Genomic DNA, 16,099 nt, shown 5'->3' with positions numbered 1-16,099 from the left:
TCTGGAACTACATATAAGCTTTCACAGTTACATCTTTAATATTTCTTCTTAAATGCCTAGGTTTTATAGCAACTGGTAAAGTTTGCAAATGGTGTGTGAGCTGCTTGTCTGTGTAAATGCATACACTTGCACAAACCCATCATACTATTTCTTTCGGGGAAAAGTGATGTTACGCAAATGCAGAAAAAGGGTAAAGTATTGTAAATATATGAGATAATGAAATGTAGCTAAATATAATTTTCTGTCCTTTCAAGTGATTCTGCCTTTTACCCTATCTATTTACTGCTTTTTGGTTCTAATGATACAATCATATTTAGCATTGTGTGAAATTTTATTCTTATTCAGGGTAGTGAATGTGTATTTTTGTCTTTTTTTTTTTTTTAAAAAAAGGAAATTAAAATTGCGATCAATACCTATTATGTTTTTCCCTTACAAAATGGAACATTAGTGAGTTGTCACTAATGACCCTTTTAGTGTAGAATAAAATGTTTTTGTGTGCTGGTCTTGTCCACTTCTCAAAAGAACACCCTCAGCATGCTCCTCTGCTCACTGTGAAATATCGCTCTCTCATCTACAGAGAACAATACATTTATCTTAGTTTATTCTAGGAGGGTCTCATGATGTTCTGGCCTTCTCAATACACTGTATGACTCTTTCGGCCTGAGCAAGGAGTAGAACCAACTTGTTCCATATTTGAACAACTGCTTCAAACATTGTTCCCAGCTGCCTCTGCAGGTGCATGAGTGTCTTGGGTGCTTCGCTTGGGCCTTCCTAATAGGAGTATCCGTGGAGGAGGTGGTCAAAAAAGTTAAGATGGCAGCTGCATAATCCACCAGTTTTTTATGTGTATCACATGCCATGCTTTGTTCTGAACAGAGCTTTGGTCACTTAGTCACATTTGCCATCTTGACAATTTTCACCCATCCTTAGACACCACTGCTTCCTATTTTATAATCAAAATAATAATCGGGTTTCTAGAACAACAAAACCTTAGAAAGAAAAGGTTCCCACTGAAATACTCTGCATATGGATAAGAAGTAAACTAATTGTAAAAACTTGCCAAGAATTTTAGGTGTCCAAATGCAGCCAAAAACTAAAAGGGTATAACTTATCAGTGGGCATATATGGTAATACTTTTTATAAACAGTACTTGTATATAAAAGGGATGGTCTGCAGGCTATTCACAAATTAGCCAATTGTGAAAATTAAAATATACAAGAATGTTGATGATAAATTTATTTGTGAGTGGCACATTTTCACACTATTATAGTTTAAAAATTGAGGGTCAGTTTATCTGTAGATGTGCTTATATATGTGTATATGTGATAATTATTTATAAACACGAACTGTTTATTGCTGTCAGTTTTTCTTACTTGTTAACTTGTAGATGCTAAAGACCTGGGAAATCTCCAAAGAATTCCCGTATCCTAGCTCTCCCTATATTAAATATATTGGTCTTATAGTAGGTTGCCGAAAATGCCAATAAGCCCATTTGTGCTGCACATCTGAAGAAAACGACAAACCCAACTTGCAAAATAATTTTTATTAGACTGGAATGCATTCCTCATTTCATAAAAAGTCATTTATCCCTAACTTAAAAAAATATTGTCCACATGATAAACTAAACTAAATATTGTCCACGTGATAAATCTAAAACATAGGTGGAGGGTTTTTGTTGTTAAAATGTATTTTAGAAGTACACCTCTCCACTCTGTATTATTATACTGTGCAGGTAGTTCTTGTTTAGTCACCACAGTTGGGACTAGCAACTCAGTCATTAAGCAAATCAGTCACTAAATGGAGCTGCAACTGTACTTACAATCTTACTTCAGCTTTCCTTTGCTTTACAATGCTTTTTGCTTTACTTTATAAAGGTCATAGTACAAGGATCGTCCTAAAGTTATTTTTTTCATTACCACTGTAACTACGAATGATCGTTAAACCATGAAGTCCCTAAATGAGGACTACTGTACACTACTAAATATTCTAGGGCAAAATGAAAAAGTGAATATTTCATTATGCTCAACAGAAATAAACCTCCCACCCCCCACTTTATTCTACTTACTTGGTTATCAGTTTCTGCAATTGGTCATTCCTTGATCTCTGTCTCTAAAAATAGTTTTTTCAAAAAATATTCCTTATATTCATAGCAGCCACGTACTTATTGATTAAGTAATTAATCAATCTTTTAATTACCCCTTAAAATAATATTTAAGGTAATTCAAAGATGCAATTATTAAACAAAATACTAACTTTTATCTGATTGTATGGATGGACAGTAATTACAGTTAGCCTCCAGAATGCTTGAACATAAGAAGTGCTCTTTTTTTCAAGTGAATACATTTTTACATGAGATTTTACAATCTTTACAAATTTTATGCATCGCATCAAAGGTATAAAGTTGAAAATATCCATGGCACCAAATGTGTATCATATTCTGCCTTGATGGATGTTCCATAATGAATAAAACTGAGCATTTGTGGTCTGTGTGCTTCCTTAACAAGCTGTCAGAGAGAAACTAGAGATAGAGCCAATGGGGGTTAGGATTAAACTAGGCCGGGGAGATTCAGAAGCAAAATGCCAGTCACCTTGGCAGCTCATCAGCTGACCTTAGCTCACCAGTTCTCAGCATAATTAATCTCATTTAGTTGTTGGGAGATAAAATGGAAGAGAATGCCATATATACCACATAGAATTCCTGTGGGGGAAAAAGGACCTAAATGTAATAAATAAGAAGGTTGTGTCCAGTATTTGAAGGAGCATTTTGTAAAATGTTGATGCAAGAAAACCCTGTCTCCTCTAAGTGTTGATGCAGCTGTGACTTCTCCTTTATTTTACTATCAATCCCAATGACAGCATTGTCTGTGCATGCATCCACATGTGCAGATACCCTGGGAAAACCTTAAAAGCAGCTGCACCGAGCCTTCCAGAGAAATTCTTTGAACAGCCTTAATAAATAAACAAACAAACATGTAATTATCTTCATTGGTAACCCCACTGAGTATACCTACCAAGTGCAAATGACTAGCTGAGTCTTGGATACTTAGCATGGCCTGTTCTTCTACCACTGCTGTATCATAGCTATTGTTTTAGTTGTATATTCAAGAGTAATACTATTAATATTTTTATTTACAAGAGGCAGTCTTATGTAGTTTAAACAAAATCCACACCTCTAGTAGAAACCAGTAAAATTATGGTTCTTTTTCAAATTATTTAGAAAGTTGATTCTTACAATATTATTCAAATTGCAATCCTATGCATGCTTAATTCAGCAGAATGAAACTTACCTTTGATTGAACTTGCAAAAGATCATTTCATTCAAGCAATTAGTAGGTGTACATAGATTCCAATTAATGCATATATTACCCTAAATGACCTGGGACTTTAGATATGCATAAGATTCCAAACCTAGAAGTTCAGTTATCCCTTTTATCTATTGAAGACTAACGGGATAAGTCAACTGTGATTAGAAATAGACAAGAAGAGTGTTCAGCTTACATTTTAATGTACACTTATTTAACTTTGCACATTCAAAGCCACATTTTTCCCAACCTTACAAAAATCTAGAGATTTTTCAAAGCTCACAAATCCCAAAAACTTTGGAGGTCACTGGATCATCTTGATTTAGTATTATGAATTTGATAATACTGATTTTGGGAAAGGAATTGTGAGAGTTGCTTCTCACACTGATAAAATGGGTGTCAGTTAACACAACTGTGAACAGACGTGAATTGCCTTTTTCATAAAGAGAAAAGGGTTCAAACGTCCTATACAAAATTTTATTTTTATTTTATTTATTTATTTATTTATTTATTTGTCGAGTACGTATTAGCTAATATATATAAGTATAAGCATGAATTGAATACATAAAATGAATACAATTAAAGGGAACATTAGGACAGGAATGGTAGGCACGCTGGTGCTCTTATGCACACCCCTTACAGACCTTTTAGGAATGAGGTGAGGTCAACAGTAGCCAGTCTAAGGTTAAAATTTTGGGGGTTTTGGGATGAAACCACAGAGTCAGGTAGGGCATTCCAGGCATTGACCACTCTGTTGCTGAAGTCATATTTTCTGCAGTCGAGTTTGGAGCGGTTCACTTTAAGTTTGTATCTATTGTGTGCTCATGTATTGTTGTGGTTGAAGCTGAAGTAGTCATTGATAGGTAGGACATTGTAGCAGATGATTTTATGAGTTATGGTTAGGTCATACTGAAGGCGGCATAGTTCTAAATTTTCTAAGCCCAAAATTTCAAGTCTGGTGACATAAGGTATTTTGTTGCGAGTGGAGGAGTGGAGGACTTTTCTTGTGAAATATTTCTGGACACGTTCAATTGTATTAATGTCCGATATGCAGTGCGGGTTCCAGACAGATGAGCTGTATTCAAGAATTGGTCTAGCAAATGTTTTGTATGCTCTGGTTAGTAGTGTGATATTACCGGAGAAGAAGCTACCCAAGATTAGGTTTACAACCATTAATGCCTTTTTGGCAATGTTGTTACAGTGGGGTTTGGCACTTAGATCATTTGATATGAATACTCCAAGGTCCTTGACAACGTGAGGGTCATCTATAAGGTTGTGTCCACTCAGCTTGTACCTTGTGTTCTGATTCCTTTTGCCAGTGTGTAAGGGAAAGCATTTGTTGGTTGAGATTTGGAGTTGCCAATTTTTTGACCATTCTGACACAAAGTCAAGATCTTTTTGAAGGGTAGCAGCATTGTTGGTAGTGTTAAATAATTTTACATCATTGGCGAGAGAAATGAGACAAAACTGGCAAAAAATGTGCCTTAAAATTTCCCATATAGTTAGGTCATTTGAAAGTTGATTAATCACTGGAATTCTTGTCTTGTAATTTTTACTTTCTTTCTAAAAAATACTTTCAAAGTTTCTGGAGAAAATACTTCATTAACTATTTCTAATCCAATCTCCAGGGTGAAAAGTCTGACAGGAATGAAATTAAAGATGTTAATGTGACGTTAAATTATATACCAAAAATGTGGAATTTATCAATATATGAAGTTATGAGGAACTTTGAATTTACCGAGCATTGGATGTAGCATAGAAGATTAATTCATTAAAAATGCATTTTATGTTTTATTTGGCAGCCCAGAGGAGGTTTGACAAAGATTGCCTATCAAACTTCTAATGTTGCAGATGTAATATATTTGAAGGAATCTGAACACATAGTATTTGGATGTGCTCTTTGGTTATTCCATTTTGGGACTGCAGAGAGAACTGAGGTTTAAAGGTGCAAGTGTAGTGTTAAATTATGTAGAAAAATTTTGGAATTGGCCAATCGATGAGGAAGTCTTGATACACTGGGCTTGGGGGTATTGTAAAAACTGCAATGCATAGCTGGAAAGAAACTACAACCTCCTATAATAAAATCTTGGACTGAAGAAATATATTTGCTTTGAGCTTTTGAACTGGCTCTCTATCAATGTAATGGAAAGACTGATTAACCTAGTTTCTTGCAATAAAAACTCAATTTGCTGTTGAAAAAGCGAGCCCCTTTAAAACATGCATGAATTTCATACACACAAGAGATAAATGTTGTTTTGTCTAACTTTCAATTCCTTGTTTGTCCTTGTATTTTAGAAAATAGATTGTCTGTTTGTCTGGTATTCATGGAGGCAGAAAGAGAGATAATTTTGTAACAATGCAAAAACAGCACCATTCCAATTTATACTTTTGGTCTCTCTCTCTCTCTCTCTCTCTCTCTCTCTCTCTCTCTCTCTCTCTCTCTCTCTCTTTGTATTAATAAATAGAGAGCAAATGGAGAGTGTGTGTGTATACTCTCTATTTCTTCTCTATTAATTGAATCCCCAGTGACAAAAGAGAAAATCAATATTATTGATCAATGTTATTCTGATCAATATTATTCTGTATGGCCAAGGCTTAATGCTGTTTTTAAAAAACTGGGTTGATTTTTATGTGCCTGGTCTGTCCCCCCCCGCCCCTCACCCCATCTTGATTTTCTTTATCTGTATATATTGAATACACATTACCCATAGCTCTGGAAGATTTTTACCTTGCCGTATTTTAGCTTGATATGTTCAAGGATTTTGCAACAGTATATTTCTGAATCATTTCCCCTTCTTTTCTTTTTAAAATCTGGAAGGAGGAAAAGACAGACCATTAGTATCCAAACTTTCCAGCAAAGCATTTAAATTATTCAGAAATACTATGAAAAGAGTCTAAAAATTGGGGGAAAAATTCCAAAACTGGTTTAAACTGATTAAAACAGTAACTTCCCCCCCCCCCCAATGCTTTTCTATAGAGCCAGAGGACTGACTTCCCTTGTGGGGTGGAATAGATCAGTGTTTCTCAATCTCAGCAACTTTAAGATATCTGGATTTCAATTCCACATATGGGAAAGAAATGAAGGTAGCGTTGTGAGAATACAACACAAAAAAGGATGCTGCCAGAGTGGGTTTGTTGGTTGGACGGAATGTGTAAAACTGAGGATTTTTCAAAAGTCCGCAAAATGTTTATATTTTGCAGATTGTCTTTTTAAGAATTCTCTCTCTCTCTCTCTCTCTCTCCCTCCCTCCCTCCCTCCCTCCCTCTCTCTCTCTCTCTCTCTCTCTCTCTCTCTCTCTCTCTCTCTCCCCCCCATGGGATTTTTTTTACTGGCAGAAAACCTAAGTATCTTAACAGCCAGCTATGTGGGCAGATAGTGGAAAACAGAGAAGCTGAGGAGACTTCTGAAAAATGTGAGGTATTTCACACAGCCCTGAAGAAATGTCTGCAATTCTGTAATCAAGCATGTTGTGTCTTCAAAAGGAGGAAAAACGACTTTCTACTTCAGATTATATATACTTCCATTCCTGCAAAACCGGAGTTATATAGATTTAGATTAGAGTCAGATAGGTAAATATCTGATTCTTTCTGTGTATTTCTCACTTTGGAAAAACACCACCAGATAGCCACTGTTTTGTATTAACAAGACACAGAAATGTGTTACATGCCAAATTTATTCCCAATCTATCAATTGTTTACTTTTACTTTTTATTTGTCTCCTGGCAGTTAGTACAACTGGTAACACCATACAGGATATATACTGGGTAAAAAGAGATACAACCCCCTCCCCCCCCGCCACACTCCCACCCCAGAGGGGGGATGGAAGATATATACATACATACATACATACATGCATACATACATACACACACACACACACACACACACACACACACACACACACACACAAACAATTAAGCCAAATTTCACGCAAAATGTCTATATTTTGCAGATTTTGGAGACTCATCACACCAATACAGCATTATTTCACATGATAATGCCAAGCTTTCATAAGATGTAAGAATGTCCATATATTATAATTCATCGCTTGAATGTTAGGGGAATATCAGCATATTCACATAAATTATCCCAAGATGTCACCCTCCAGGATTTGAAATAACAGAATTTTGGGAAATTTTGTTATTATTTTTTTAAAAAAATCTTGGGATTTTCATTTTAGAGTATCTGTGGTCATCTGATTGCCATTTCCTGATTTAAAGTTTTAAACAGCTCTTAACAATTGTTAAACCAGGCATTTTTGAATGCTGCTGCTGCTGAAATAATGTTTTATGTATTAGTTAAAGCAGTGCAATTGAAGTTATTTCTCATTATCTATTCCGATCATTATTTGAGTAACTTTGATCCACTACAGTTCAGCCAGAAGAAAGATCGTTCACCTGCTGAACAATGGATAATGATGTGAGAATACAAAGCTTTGGGCTCTTCACTCATATATACAGCTCAGAAGTTTTAATGTATTTCTTAAATATAATGCATCGTAGCAATGCACAAATGAGCAACTACTTGTGTCATGGATACAGTTCATGAAGACATTTGGATTGGCAGAAACATACAATTGAAAAAGTGACAGTATAAAAGGTGTTCCATCTTTTACTTCCAATTTCTATACTTTAATCTGGGTGATTCCAGATGCTGAAGGAGAGCTGGTGGAATATACCTCAGTAATACTCAAAGAAAAGATTCATCTTTCTTTTCATAAAACAGAAACAACCACAAGCTTAATTATTATATTATTAGAAACTAAATAGGCTAAAATGAACTGTATTTACAAGTGACATAATTTACTTCTGGTTTGTTCCTTAAGGTATATTTCATACTTTAATATGTCCAAAATGTTATCCTTACAGATAAATTACAAGAGAGAGATACCTGTAATTAAAAGAGCAGCTCACTAGACTTACTAATATTTTGTAATCCTTAGAATGGTCTTCTAAACATTTAAAGTAGAGTTAGATCCTTCTCCACTGTTTTATTACATAATGAAATGTAATAACAGTGCCAGTCATACATTATATAATTGTAAGATGGGCAAAGACTGGCAAAAACTGCCAGTCATGTCAATTTCAAGATAACTGCATCAAGTTAGTGTAGCTGACTCATGAGAGGATGATGGCTTCCTTCAAACATTCACAAATAAGATCCTGGTGGCGCAGCAGACTAATAGCCTGTTATTATCATTCAGCTGCCTGCAATTACAGCTAGTTCGAATCTCCCCAGGCTCAAGGTTGACTCAGTCTTCCATCCTTTCTAAGGTAGGTAAATTGAGGACCCAGTTTGTAGGGGCAATAAACTGACTTTGTATAAATATGCAAAAGTATGAAGGCTATTGCTTAACGCATTGTAAGCCGCCCTGAGTCTCCGGAGAAGGGCGGCATATAAATCAAATTTTTTTTAAAAAAATAGTAGGTTGGTGGACGGGAAGGAGGTGGGGGTGATATCCTCCAGGACCAGTTTCTCCATGCTGGGTTGACAGATAGTTTAAAGACAGACAGTAATCGAGTTCAGATGCATGTGGTTAGACTATTTTGTATGATCAAGGAGTGCTATGTTGAAAATGTCTTCTGCATTTTTTAAAATTGTCCTCATTAAATTCAATGAAAATTGCTTTTCCAAAGAGACAAAAACATTGGTGGCAATCTCATGGATGAAGGATGAGGTTTTGGTGGTTTGAGGTATCTGAGGACTCCACATGTTAAATCTATTCTTCAGGAATCTGTAGCTACCCTGACTTCCCTCATTTCAAAGAAATCCAAAGGCCAGACATCATGAAGTAATGCCTTCTGTTTGGAAAATGTGAACAGCTGTGAGCACCTCCTTTTACCACTTTGCAACAGGAAAGTCAACTCAGAAGCTCCCCGATTCTGAGAAAATGATAAAATAGAAGCCTTTGGGACAGGGAGATTTATTTGGGTGGGGAGGAAAAGAATTGGAAGACTGTTTTGCTTCTGCATTATTGGGAATCATGTGTCATCAGCCGTAGGTGGTAGCAGCGGCAGCAGATTTTATTGCTTTTTTTTTTCAAACTTCCCCAATAAAAATGGGGAGATGAAAGGTGGGGGGACCAAGACTGGGGAGTAGGTTGCCATCCACTCTGTACTTAAAAAATACCTGCAAAGGACTAGTAATGTATAGTCTTGCTTGTCTCCCTGCAGAGTTCTCCGTCTAGGTTGAGGCGTGTGCACCAGAACCTGCATTTGGAGCCCCCATCATTTTTCATTTTGTGTGCAAAGACTCGGTAGCTCAAGTTTTTACTCCGATTTGGTTGCACCCACAAACTCCACAGAATCTCCTTTTCTCAGGCTTGGAACATGCCGTACCTGTTGATGTGCTTTCAGCATTCCTTGCATTGTTTTGCCTGTCGTTCTGTGGTAAACATCAATTTAGAAGTTACATGACTATTCTTGTCCTCTGGGTCTACTTAAAAAATGATACAATCAGTTCTTTCCCTTTAGCCTTTGAGCAGGATTCTCACTGATTGAGTATATGGGGGAAAACCCGCTTAGCATAACTGTATATAATAAAAAGCTAAGCTGACGCCAGCCACTTAATGAGCATGTTTAAAAGTCTGCATGTTTTGTTCTATGAAAATTGCTATATGGTAACAACTGCAGCAGGCTAAATAAAGAAAAAAGGCACAGCCTGAAATATATTTTGGGTCCCAAGATTCTCAAATACTTTTGTAATCAGAACCCTTATATAAGCAGAATATCAATAACCCAAAGCAGTAGATATCAAGAGCAAGAATAGCTGTGGTGGTGTAGTGTTTAGAATGCAGTACTGCAGGCTAACTCACTGCTAACTCCAGGAGTTCGATTCTGAGCGGCTCAAGGTTGACTCAGCCTTCCATCCTTCCAAGGTTGGTAAAATGAGGACCTAGATTGTTGGGGGCAATATGCTGACTCTGTAAACCGCTTAGAGAGGGCTGTAAAGCACTGTGAAGTGGTATTAAGGCTAAGTGTTACTGCTATCTTATAAGGCAGAGGTGGATTTCTTCGAGGGCTGGATCAGCATTGTAGTTCTCCTTTGTGGGCCATCCATGGGGTGGGGGAGACAGGACGGACGCCTCCTGCAGCACCCTACCAGCCAAAACGCTCCCCCACCCTGTTTTGGCCAGCAAAGTGCTGCAGGAGGCCGTCCAGACTGAAAATGGGGTGCACCCCATTTTGGCTGCCAGGGCCACTGCAGGCTGGTCCTTTGCTATTTCCAAGCTGGCCCTGTGGGCCAGATTTAAGGACCCCATGGGCTGGATATGGCCTGCGGGCCTTGAGTTTGTCACCCTGTTATAAGGTAACGGAAAAAGCCATAGCTCCAGAGCACATGTGTTGGCAGGTCAGATTTTAAGTGATGGACTGCTTCCAGATACAGCACTGAGTGGACATTGGAAATGTAACTTTGTGTAGATACTTTACATCCTGCCTTCTTTGAATTTTCAGAGACAAATAGAAACCATTGTAGAAATAACATGGAGTGCTATGTTGTTATGTGTTCCAGTAAAGATCATCGTATCATCATCATCATCATCATCATCATCATCATCATTATCATCATCATCACCATCTCCTCCTCCTCCTCCTCCTTCCGCTTACCCCTCCTCCTCCCCCTCTTCCCTCCTTTATGAAATCCTAAATTGGGACTATAGAGAGGTGCAATGTTTCTCATCCTTAGCAACTTTAAGACAGAATGAGACAACCTGCCATGGCAAACTCGTTGGTTGTAGTGAGTTGCCTCTGACAAGTTGTCCTAGACACACTTTAAGATGGGTGGACTTCAACTCCCCAAGGCTACTTGGGGAATTCTGGGAATTGAAGTCCACCTACCTTAAAGGTGCTAAAGTTGAGAAACACTGCACTAGAGGTAGATAGTATACCCACTAACATAGACCACTGAGTAGCACAGCATATACTTTGTATGCTAAACAAATGAACAAACAAACAAACAAATAATTCAGGTATAGTATCTGACATTTTCATCCTCATTAGGGCTACCCAGGTGGAGGCTGCACAAATCTGGACAATGACTAAGTGAGACCAAAGCTTTTTGGAGATTTGAATTCAGCAGGGCTCTTGAGTGTATGCAAAGGCTAAAAGAATTACAAATAATTAAATAGCAGGAGGTCTCACTTAAAAAGAAATATGCTCATAATGTAGTTGTCCAGGAGGCATAGTATAGGCTTAGCCCAGCTATCAATAAATGTTTTCATGATGTTTGAAGTAAAAGGTAGATGTATTAATACATAAGATAGGCAAGCTCATTTTTACCTAAACCGCTTCTTGCAGAGAGAAACAAAGTTCCCTAATCTTTTAAATATAGAAACTTATCTAAACCCTTATAGACTAGATCAGAGACAGACAGGGACAGCTCCCTCTGGTCTGTCTTTTTTCTGTATCCCTTTGTTGCTTTTTAGTGGCTACCTGGATTTTTGTAGAGGGGATATCTCTAATCTACATTGATAATCAGGATTGATTGCACTGAAATTGTTTTTGGACAATTTGATAATCAGGATTAATTGAAATATTTTTTAGTGTATTGATTCAATAGCCTAAATATAAATAACATTTTGAAGCAAAAGAAATAACAGTATTCTGAGCCATCAATACATAAATAAATAACTAGAGCACATTTTAATTTAACATAACAACAACAACAACAACAACAACAACAACAACAACAACAACAACAACAACATAGAGAGTTCAATAGCCTGATTTGCTATAAGAAAATTGCCTTTTTTGTATCCTGGTAGAGCCATATTTAATTTGATTACATTAAACCTTTTGAACAATCTATTCTCACATGAATAATTTTAATCAGGATTTTTTTTAAAAAAAGATATCCTTTATTATTATAATTTAAAAATAATATTTTTTTGGAAAAATATTTTGATAATAAATTGTTTCTTCGAGCAACTTTTTAATATTGCCTCCGCTTTTACTTTTTAAAAATTTGCCTGGTTCTCTGGATTTATTTGATTACCTAAAATTAGACACGTTTGGGTTAATTGTGCTGAGTGATGACTTTATTCACATTTCATTTATTGTGAATTATTTTTGGAATGAACCACAATTATTGGTTCATATATGAGAAAACAACATAATTCCTCAGTGTGTGAACTCTTTTTATTAACTTGTATGCTATCTGAAAAATATGAGGATATGGTGACAGTACATTCTAGGGATGTGCAAATTTGTTGATTCAGAAATGAAACGTTCTGAAGAAGTCTGAAATGTTCATTTCCTTCTAGACATTTCAGTTTCACAGATAATTCAGACTGTCATGATTCCCTTCAATTTTATAGCATTTCCTTCTGGTAAATCTAAATCATATTTGGAACAGCAGGGTCTGACAAAAAGTTTGGTATGGTCTAGAATTTTCCAGAATGCTCCATTCCTGGACTACATTCCTGTAATTCCTTTACACAACCTTAGCACCTAATCAATCACCTTAGCACCAGCTGACATTTTTTTTTAAATTAAGCAGATTTGAACCTGAGTAGTCATTGGTGTAGTTTGCCAGAAAACTACATTATTATAGGCCAGACTGAATTGCTTGAGGGGGGAGTGAGGAACCCTTCTGTACGGTTGAAATGTAGTTATCTGGATATGCCAATGGAATCACCAGGAGTCAGGCTTGATTTGAAGAAGATTTAATTTAAATTTAATTCTGAATTCAGTAGGACAATTGTGAAGATTTTAAGACTGTACAAACAAGATGCTTTGTGCAATCATTGTGTCATTATTACTTTTAGAAATTAATCAGAGTCCCCATGACTAAAAGTCATACCTAGTCTGCTGTAATCACATATTTCAGCGTTGTAAAAATCACTTGGCCAGGTACAAAAAATATGGGAACGCCAATGGTCATGCCTTAGTGTTATAATTGATTATTATTTGGAATGTCCCTGTCAAGTGTGGGAAAATCAGAAGTCCAGGCAGTTCAAATGAATATCAAGGCTTATTGCAAGCTTATGATTTCTGCAAGAATCTGAACTACTAATGGTCAAAGCCAAAATGGCAGTGAATAAGAGTCAATGGAATTCAAGGAGGGCTGGATTGAGATATCTTGTGGGCACAAAGGGACTTGAGACTGATGACGCGTTTGATCTCTCCCTCGGGCTCAGCCTGTTCATTTCCTACAGTCCCTAGAACAGAGGTCTTCAAATTTGGCAGCTTTAAGACTTGTGGACTTCAACTCCCAGAATTCTCCAGCCAGCTATGCTGTGAGTTGAAGTCCACATGTCTTAAAGCTACCAAGTTTGAAGACCTCTGCCCTAGAAGAATTAGCAAGATGCCTTATGACAGATATGGCTTCTCAGTTCAAAGAATTACATAATTACTTTCATTCTCCGTGTTAGGCCCTTCTTTTAGAATACACATTTAATTACATTGCATTTAATTGAATTTATAATCAACAACCTATCTTAAATAAGAGTGGTTCCAAATTTTGGATCATCTTCTCTGCACCTTAAAGGAACAGATTATTGCATATTAAATCAGAGTAGAGGGTTGTTTAGTCTAGCCCTATTCTCTTCAACTGGCAGCACCTGTTTTCTGGGTTTGTTTTTTTTTGCAAGCACAGCCTATTTGAAGGATTTTGAACATGGAGCCTCACGTAGAGCATGTATTATGCTGCTTCCAAACTTGTTAATTATTGTTAAAATTAAAAAATAATGCATTGGGTTTGATTTTCTTCTCTATTTCCACATCTCCCTAATTAGTTGCTGGAACCCAGAATTAATAAAATCTAGCAATGTAAGATGTAGGTTTTTCAATTTCCTCTCAATTAATATGCAGAACTTCAAAAGATTCTATTTGAATGGAGATAGGTGTGCGGTAAGCTTTTCACAAACTTCCTGCTTTATGTAATACTTCTCAGAAGATGGCCTGGATAAAGTTAGACCTGTTTATATGCTAATCTTTCCTTTCCCTGAGGAGATTGGCAGATGCCTCCTGCTTCCTTTCCTGGTGAGTTATCTGATTTTCCCAACCAAATAAGTAACTTCTTTTTTCATATATTCTTGATTTCTAGATTTCTTGATTTTGAGTCTGAGAAATCTAATCATTCTGGTTCCTTCAGGAGGGTGACTGAAATTGCACACATCATTGTTACAGTTGGTCATTCCTTAAAACTATCCATTGTTTACAGTGTTCCTTAAAACAGTGATTCTTCTGGATGATTTTTCCAGCTGTTGATGATAGCTCTAGGACTTCCTGGGTGGTCTCTCATACATACATGTGTAGCCTGTTTAACTTTTCTGCCTTCAGCAATAAATGCTCCCCCCACAAACTAGTGTCCCATATGTTTATCTGTCTTAAAAATATAGTTTAACAATTTTGTTGTGGGTTACATTATCCAAGTATTTTTGAAACTTTTTCTTGGCTCAAGTCTTTGAGCCTTATCACTTGGCTATGTTGAACAAAAACAATGGTTCATGAATATATTAGTGAAAGGTAAGAAAGATTTATAACAATGGGCAATCAATGCTTTGATTGTTTGAACAGATTATTCCATTAAGTCTGTTGATTTCAGTGGGCTTGCAAGATAGATGTATTCTTGGATTCTAATTGTAGATGGGCCTTTTCCAAAGCTCACTTTAAGACTTTCACTTTAGTTATCCTGGAGGGAAGATTCCAGAATGTTCCACTACTGCCTGAAGATCAAGTGTGATGAAATTCATGGAGGACGTTTTTCTAGATTGTGCTTTTTATTCTGACTTAATATTATGGTTATTATTAAAAATATCTTCTCAACTTTATTGAAGAAGTTAATGTAAATACCTTCTAGCTGGCAGGCTCCTAACATCACTTATTCTATGACAAAATTTTTCTACTTATCAACATGGATATGGCACGAAAAGGTCATCATCAAGGGATGGAAGGTCCATCTGCAGCAGAAACATTGCTTGTGTAGGAAAATTGAATATCAAATGTTCCATTATACTGTATATGTCAGGTTTTATTTATTGGGTTCTGGCCAATGACCATAATAAGGTCTTAATTTGATTAGGTAAAAGTGGGCATTTAGAAAAGAACTGAATTTATCTTATCTCTAACTGAATTCAGTAGGCCTTTTCTTCGAATAAATTTGAACCCAAGGCAATCTTTTGAAGAAAGCTCAAATTCTGAAATGTCATTCATTGCACTCTACTTTTTAGATCTAACTGGTTCACTTTTGCTTTCCCCCCCCAACCAAATTTATTTTAAATTCACCAACACTGTATGAATCGGCAGAAAATACTTTCATCTATTATTTTCCTCTTGATGAACAGTCCATTAAAAAATGCAGGCAGACCAGGTGACTAGCCATAGAAGTCAAAGAATACCAACCATGCCATAGGCAGAATGTGTTTGGACCTGTGCTCCTCCTACAGACTAAATATGTACTCGAATAACTATTGTGTGCTGTTTCTGGAATTCTGAGATGGATGGTTGTTGACAAGATATTTCTATCCAACAGCCAACTTGCATTCTTGATGGTTTTATTTAGAAAATTCTAAGGGTAAATAAGTAATCTATAGGTCCTTCTGGATTGATGACCCCTTCTTAAAGAGCAGATAGCAACAGTGGCTAGGAAGTCTTTGTACAGTTTCATGTTGTGCACAGTCATACTTGTTCTTAGACTGGGGCAGGGATGAAATCCAACAGGTTCTGACAGGTTCTGGAGAACTGGTAGCGGAAATTTTGAGTAGTTCGGAGAACCGGCAAATACCACCTCTGGCTGGCCCAGAGTGGGGTGGGAATGGGGATTTTGCTGTATCCTTCCCCTGGAGTGGGGTGGGA

Source organism: Pituophis catenifer, unplaced genomic scaffold, assembly GCF_029215685.1.
Source record: "Pituophis catenifer annectens isolate HBS135680 unplaced genomic scaffold, rPitCat1.0.hap2 SCAF_2, whole genome shotgun sequence".
NCBI classification, from domain to species: domain Eukaryota; kingdom Metazoa; phylum Chordata; class Lepidosauria; order Squamata; family Colubridae; genus Pituophis; species Pituophis catenifer.
Note: the sequence above shows the minus strand (reverse complement) of the source record.